The 6,956-nt window shown below is 43.2% G+C and overlaps 1 long non-coding RNA gene across 1 annotated transcript; it reads right to left on the bottom strand.

The window, feature by feature from the left end:
• Positions 1 to 1,630: 1,630 nt before the first annotated feature.
• On the bottom strand, positions 1,631 to 5,706 carry LOC123058549 (uncharacterized). Its single transcript, XR_006427232.1, has 3 exons — positions 5,060 to 5,706; positions 3,523 to 3,647; positions 1,631 to 2,146 (listed from the first exon to the last, which is right to left on the bottom strand). It is a non-coding gene; the product is annotated as an uncharacterized lncRNA (long non-coding RNA).
• Between the last annotated feature and the right edge of the window lie 1,250 nt (positions 5,707 to 6,956).

Genomic DNA, 6,956 nt, shown 5'->3' with positions numbered 1-6,956 from the left:
TACTAGGCTGTCCCAGGAGCTGGAGGAATGCAAGACCTAACTGCGGGCCACCATTGCCGCATTGCAGGAACAGAAAAAACCTCCCGCTGGTAATATTTTAAAGAATGATGGTTACCATATAATGCGCGACGTGGCTACAGATCTAACAATAGATTTTGGAGATGAATCCGGAGAAAATCCGGGGGACCAGCATGTTATGCGGCAGCTAGAAGCTGGCAAACGCGTGCTGACTGAGGTTAGGTGGGAGAAAAACAATCTCCAAGATGCCAATATAAGGTTGAACGTGGAACTAAAAGACGTTCGGGGCCAGCTTGCAGACTCCGAGAAGGAGAATAAGAGGCTTCGACGCGGCATTTTTAGTAAGTGCTTGAACGAATCCTTTAAAGGTATTCGGCAAAGAAGCCGACTAACAGCTTTACGTCTGTAGGTATGCTGACAGGTCGTCCCGCGGAGGAAATGCCCGGGTCTGCGGGTGATCTTCTATCCAAGCTGTCGCATCTGCACGAACAAGTTCGGCAGGTGATGCAGGGTGTTGCCCAGGCCTTGTGGCCGTCCGTCTCCCTGCCAGAGGGTGTTGCGGAGCTTGCGGAGAAGCTCAAAGGAGCGCGGCGACGATTCCGATTATGGAAGATATCAGCCTGCCGGCAGGGTGCCAGAAAAGCCTGGGCCATGGTGAAGACGCGGTATACCAAAACAGACCCAAATCACATGGCCGAGGTCGGACCTGTGGGGCCCGGCAGAAAAGAGATTCCCGTTAGCTTAGTTTATGGGCAAGTAGAATTAGCCGCAAAGTATTCCCAACAGGATTGTAAGTTAGACCGCCTGTTGGGTGATATAAAAGAAGAATTTAGTCAGTCTGCATGACTATGTAATTGAAGTGACATGTATAATTCCTTCTAGACGGATTGTAGATCATTTGTCGTTGCGGACTTTTTCGCTTCAGCCTCCGGGCCCAATAGTCCGGAGTGTATCCGAATACCCGTTCAGTTATATAAGGACCGGGGTATGCGTAGAGACTAGGTGTAGGGGTCATTAATGCTTTATCAGACAAGTGCCCAACTAGTTATGTTATATTACATGGGTAGTAAGAAACATCTTCCAGAAAGAATAGTTTCATTAAGAGTTCCTTTCCCTGGGCAAGCATCTCTAAAGTGCATGTCCGAACTGCGATGGGAAACGCAGGAAAAACATCTAGGGGCAGATATGAAAAATAAGAGTCATCTTTTGTTCACCGATCGAATATCTATCTATTATATAATTAAAACAAGAGGCAAACAAGCTATTATGTTTGTCCACATATGCTAATATTATTTGCACCGTTTGATGAGAATAATAACGGCTTAGATTAAAAGTTTGTTTGATGAGAATAATAACGGCTTAGATTAAAAGTTTTAACGTAACTCATATTTAATATGTTTGTACCAACATATTGGGTTGTCACGTTTATATGCGTATATAAGGCAACAAGTACTAAAGTTAAGGTCTGAACGGACTAACGGACCCGTACGCCAAACCATGTATGCAGGAACGATACAATAATTCCGTTTGCAAAAGAAAAAAGTAGGCATGCACGGAACCAGATAACCTCATTGAAGGAAGAAAAAATAGGCACGCACAGAACCAGGTCACGTCATTATAAGGAAGTACTTTTTTAATCTCACTGATCGCTCGATCAGATTAAATGTAGGCGGTGGAGGAACAATCACTTTGGCTCCTATCACAGGAACCTAATCATCTCAATTAATAGTCTATGATATAGAGGCTTTCCTTAAATCCTTGGGAAGATGACCTGATCAAGGACGAAGTCTCACCGCCGGAGACCAACAATAGCAAAGAAAGCTAGGCTTGCCGAGGGAGAGAGAATGACCTACATCACATATACGAATACGACAGAGGGCCCCGAACAGCTAACACATGATGGGCGTGGATGCAAGCTCCAAAGAAGTGGCGGTGGCCGAGGCGACAAGGAGGAGGTAATCCTACAGCCATTCCACTGGAATTATCCAAGCCGTTAAGCATAGTCAGGGTGCTACAAATTGAAGCATGTGATTCTGCGACACGATGTCGTACGAACATCGACATCATCGTGCAACTCGATGCCCAATGAAGTCACGACCGACCTGCTGAGGTACCAACAACCTCTCATCTGAATCAAGAAGGTTTGTAAATATTAATTAGTTCACTTATATTGGGATAAAAGCTTCATACATAACCAACTAACAATTTTCGAATCCTTTTGCTGTCAAAACACTATGGCGTGCAAGAAGCTTATTGAGCAACAAAAACACAAACTAGAACATTCAAGTGAGAGTAGTGAGAATATGGGATTCTATCAACCATACAACCGACCAACTCATGAGCCTCCTTATGACTTTGATAGACAAAAAACTTTAATCATCATATTTAATTACAGACTGTTCTACTATTTTAAACAAACATGCAAATTGTATTTTTGTCTGTTAATATTTCTAACTGCAAAGTAATTAAGTCCAAAAGTAAGTCCAATTATGTTATAAGATCCTCTGTTATTTACAAAGAAACAAAAATCTAATAGATTTGTCATTGATTTCATAGGGTCGTAAAGTTAACCGGTGCCACAATAATATATACAAATCTAGATAGAGCCAAAACTCAAAAACTTCTTGACAGGTATGGAACACTATCTTTCACTCTTATTTATCAACTAATGAATCATGACGCATGTTTATTTTTGAGTCATATCAGTTATAATGGAGCCATATTTTAATTATTTACGTCTCTCAACTTCTTTAGATTCCTAACTTTGAGCTTTTGGGTAAAACTTTTAGGATTTCACTTTAACGACCATAGCTATAATAGATCTGTTACTAGAAAATATCCAATGGTCATGTGGTGATTGTCGCAAACTAAATACAAAGGAGACTGACAAGTATATTTACTGCAACGGTTGCGGTTATATACAGAAATTATAACAGCCCAGTAAGTATATTCTACTGACTTGAATATGAAATTTCCTACTCCCTATGATCCATTTTAATTGTCACTGTACAAAGTTGTACTAAGTCAGCGACAATTAATATGGATCGAAGGGAGAATTATATTTACTCTGCACTATGATATGGAAAAGTTGTTGAACTCATCGGATGGAAAATCTGAAGAAGCGCTAGAGGGTACATAATAAATATGTTGAAAGTAAGGCAAACCATTTACGTTATTGAGATAGTGAAATAATACTTCAAATCAGTCGATACAATTAGGGCTATCAGATATGCACTTTTGTGAGTTTCATGTTCTTGGTATGCACTCTTTTTCCTACATACTTTGAGTTGAAGACGGCCATGAGAAAAGCTCCCGTACTATGGGCATCGCCTATAATAGGTGCGATTCTTTGCACATCAATCAAGACACATGAACTAAATTTCATCTAACAAATGTAACCCGTCTTGCTTTGGTTTAATACACATATCAGTAATATAACTTGCTAATATGGTAACAACAAATAAAAATAACATATTTTTATCCAACTAGACAGGGGAAACATACCTATGAAGAATAAGCCGATGTGGAGGGATGTAGGAATGATGCGAAGTTGTAGCACACATTACATAGGTGGAAGCCTAAAGCAGTAGCAACTAGGAAGCCCACAACTTGCCTTCGCGTTTGACTCCCTACAAATGGAAAGAGATCAATCAATTCTAATGCAGATTACCATTTTCTGACACCGCTATCATGTATATACATGTTAACAGGCGCATAGAAGACAATCAGCATAACAAAGATTGGCTTATACATAGTAGATGGATACAATGGATTTACCTTTTAATATACAAAACTTCATATAATTGCTACGGATGTGTTCAAGAGACAATAATCAAAACTGGACAAAATATCAAATAAAAAATATACATCTCATTCCCTAAAAAATGTAATACACATCAATGACAAGTAAAATTACTCTATAATTTATATCCTATAAATGATACTCAGTTACATGAATAACAACAGAATGTATGAGGTTATCATCTAAATTGCAATTTAACAAAATAACTAAGTAACTGAACATTACCTCTGAATCACTTAACATTTATATCAACTAAGTGAATCAACTAATAAATTACATATATACTGCTAGGAGAGAGGATGAGGATGGGAGAGTAGTAAGACATTGATATACTTATCCCTACCCCAAGGTAAAATTTCTGGGACGTGTTGACAGGTTCACCAGAATAAAGATAATTAGCTTAAAAAATCCCACAACAATTAGAAACATCCGGCCTTTAATTATGTGTGCCTATTTCCAATCAACAAAGTACGACCGTTAGATCTTTATAAACAAGGTGGCCCCGTAACATGAGATCACAACAGATTGGACCCATAATGTTGCAACCAGGGTAAATCTCTCGGACGTGAGATCGTAACAAGTTCGGACCTCTACACTCAATCTCACGATCCCAATAAGCTGGACATCAACTCTAAAAAAACAGGCTGGACCATCCCACAAGCGATCAAACCATCCCATAATTAAAAAAATTTGGCACGTACAGGGTAAAATCTCTCAATAACCAAACATGGCCAAACTCCACAATCCTCCCCACAAAAATGTAGAGATGCAATCTCTCCAAAAAAATCCAAACTCTCACAAAAATGCAGAGAGATCCCACAACTTTCCTCCGCGTTTGACTCTACAAATGCAAAGAGATCAATTACATGCTAATGCAGATTACCATTTTCTGACACCTCTCATATATACACATGTTAACAAGTGCAGAGAAGACAATGAGCATAACAAAGATTGGCATACGTAGTAGATGGATACAATGGATTTACCTTTTAATATAGAAAACTTCATATAATTGCTACGGATGTGTTGAATAGACAACAATCAAAATTGGACAGAATATCAAAAACAAAATAATATAAGTTTCATTCCCTAAAAAATGCAATACACATCAATGACAAGTAACTCAACGTTACCTCTGAATTACTTAACATTTACAACTAATAAAGTACATATATACTGCTAGGACAGAGGAGGAGGAGGATGGAGAGTAGTATAAGACATTCATATACTTATCCCTACCCATCTCTGCCACGGACGGCAAGGAACAAGCTGGTCGTTCAATCAGACGACATAGCTCATGGTCCCAGCGCCACGAACAGGAGAGCAATCTCTTATACTCTCCTGTGGCCTCCCGGCGACCGCTTTTGCCTCTGCAGATCAGCAACGGCGAGATGCGGTCTCGCTGCTGGGCGCCGCAGAATCCGCGTGCGGCTGGAGCACTCAGTCAGATCTAGACTCCAAGAGAATCTCCTTCCCAGATTTGCTTTGGTGATCCATGGGCAGGCCTCAAGATTTGGTGAAGCCTCCCTTCCCCATTCCCCTCTCAGAGCTGCCAGAGGAGAGAAAAGGGGATTTACCCTGGCCACGTCCCGCGGTGTCCTCACAAAGCTCCGTGGGCGAACACTACTAATGCGCTGCTCCTTCTTCTATGCCGATGATGTGGCAATGTTCATGAACCCAAAAAAGAGTGATGCTACAATGATACAGCTGATACTGTCATGTTTTGCCCAAGCCTCGGGACTTCACGTCAATGCCACCAAGAGCTCAGCCATGGCCATTAGAGGTGGCTCAACCAACCTCGACGACATCCTAGCGCCGCTCGGCATCCCTCGAAGAAGCTTCCTAGCCACTTACCTGGGAATGCCATTATCCCTTAGAAACCTTTCCAAAGCTGCCCTAGACCTGATGTTGGCCAAATTTGGCAACAAAACCGCAACGTGGAAAGGCGGCCTCATGGCAAAAAGCGGCCGTCTGGTGCTCCTGAAGTCCGGTCTCACCGCGCTGGTGATTTACATGATGACGGTGCACAAACTCCCGGCTTGGGCATTGAAGAGACTGATTCAACTTTGCCGTGCATGGCTCTGGAGCGGTGAGAGCGCCTGCACTGGGGGAAAATGCAGGGTCAGTTGGAACCAAATCTGCCGGCCAAAGCACCTTGGCGGCCTTGGAGTGCTGCACCTCGCAAAATTTGGCACCGCCCTACGCCTCCGATGGCTCTGGCTCGCTTGGCAAGACCCACCTCCACCTTGGTCGCGATCGCCGCTGCCATGTGATGGAAAAGACCGGGCGCTGTTTGCAACGGCAACAGAGATAGCACTTGAAGATGGCAGGAAAACGAATTTTTGGCACGACCGATGGCTAGGTGGACAGTGCCCAAAGGTCATCGCGCCATCACTCTTCAAGATTTCCACTCGAAAAAATCGCATTGTTCAAGAAGCCATGAGAGCAGATACTTGGCTCTCGAACCTCGCCATTGACCTTTCTGACAAGCATTTACCTGAACTGACGAACTTGGCTGCAATGCTTGACGAGGTGGTGCTGCTAGAGGGGCAGCCGGATACCATCTCTTGGCGCTTCACGCCGTCCCGTGAGTACTCTGCGAGATCCACATACCTGCTGCAGTTCGAGGGCGCAATCCCAATGGAAGGTTTCAAACTGATATGGGCGGCCTGGGCACCCGGAAAATGTCGTTTCTCCCTATGGACCGCCATGCTGGGCAAAGTCCTGACAGCGGACGTCTTGCTGCGTCGAGGCTGGGAAAATAACTATTTCTGCCCCCTCTGCGAGCGAAACCTTGAGACAGTGCCACACCTTCTGATCGAATGCCCTTGGGCTCGATATGCCTGGCAGAAGATCGCCACCCTGTCACGTATGCCGGCGCTACTGCCTGAGTCATGGAACGGACTGGTTAATATTAAAGATTGGCTTCTAAGCTGTGTCGGCAGAGCAACAAAAGAGACGAAGAAAGGAACACTATCCTTGATCCAGTTGATGTCCTGGGAGCTCTGGCGGGAGCGGACCAGAAGAGTCTTTCAACGGGAGTTCATGAGACAGGAAGTGTTTGTACAAAGAGTGAGAGATGAATTAAAGCTTTGGAATCTGGCAGGAGCGGGTATACTGTTCGACCCAGGCTGAG

The sequence above is a fragment of the Triticum aestivum genome, chromosome 3A (genome assembly GCF_018294505.1).
Source record: "Triticum aestivum cultivar Chinese Spring chromosome 3A, IWGSC CS RefSeq v2.1, whole genome shotgun sequence".
NCBI classification, from domain to species: domain Eukaryota; kingdom Viridiplantae; phylum Streptophyta; class Magnoliopsida; order Poales; family Poaceae; genus Triticum; species Triticum aestivum.
This window is presented reverse-complemented; position numbering and strand designations above follow the sequence as displayed.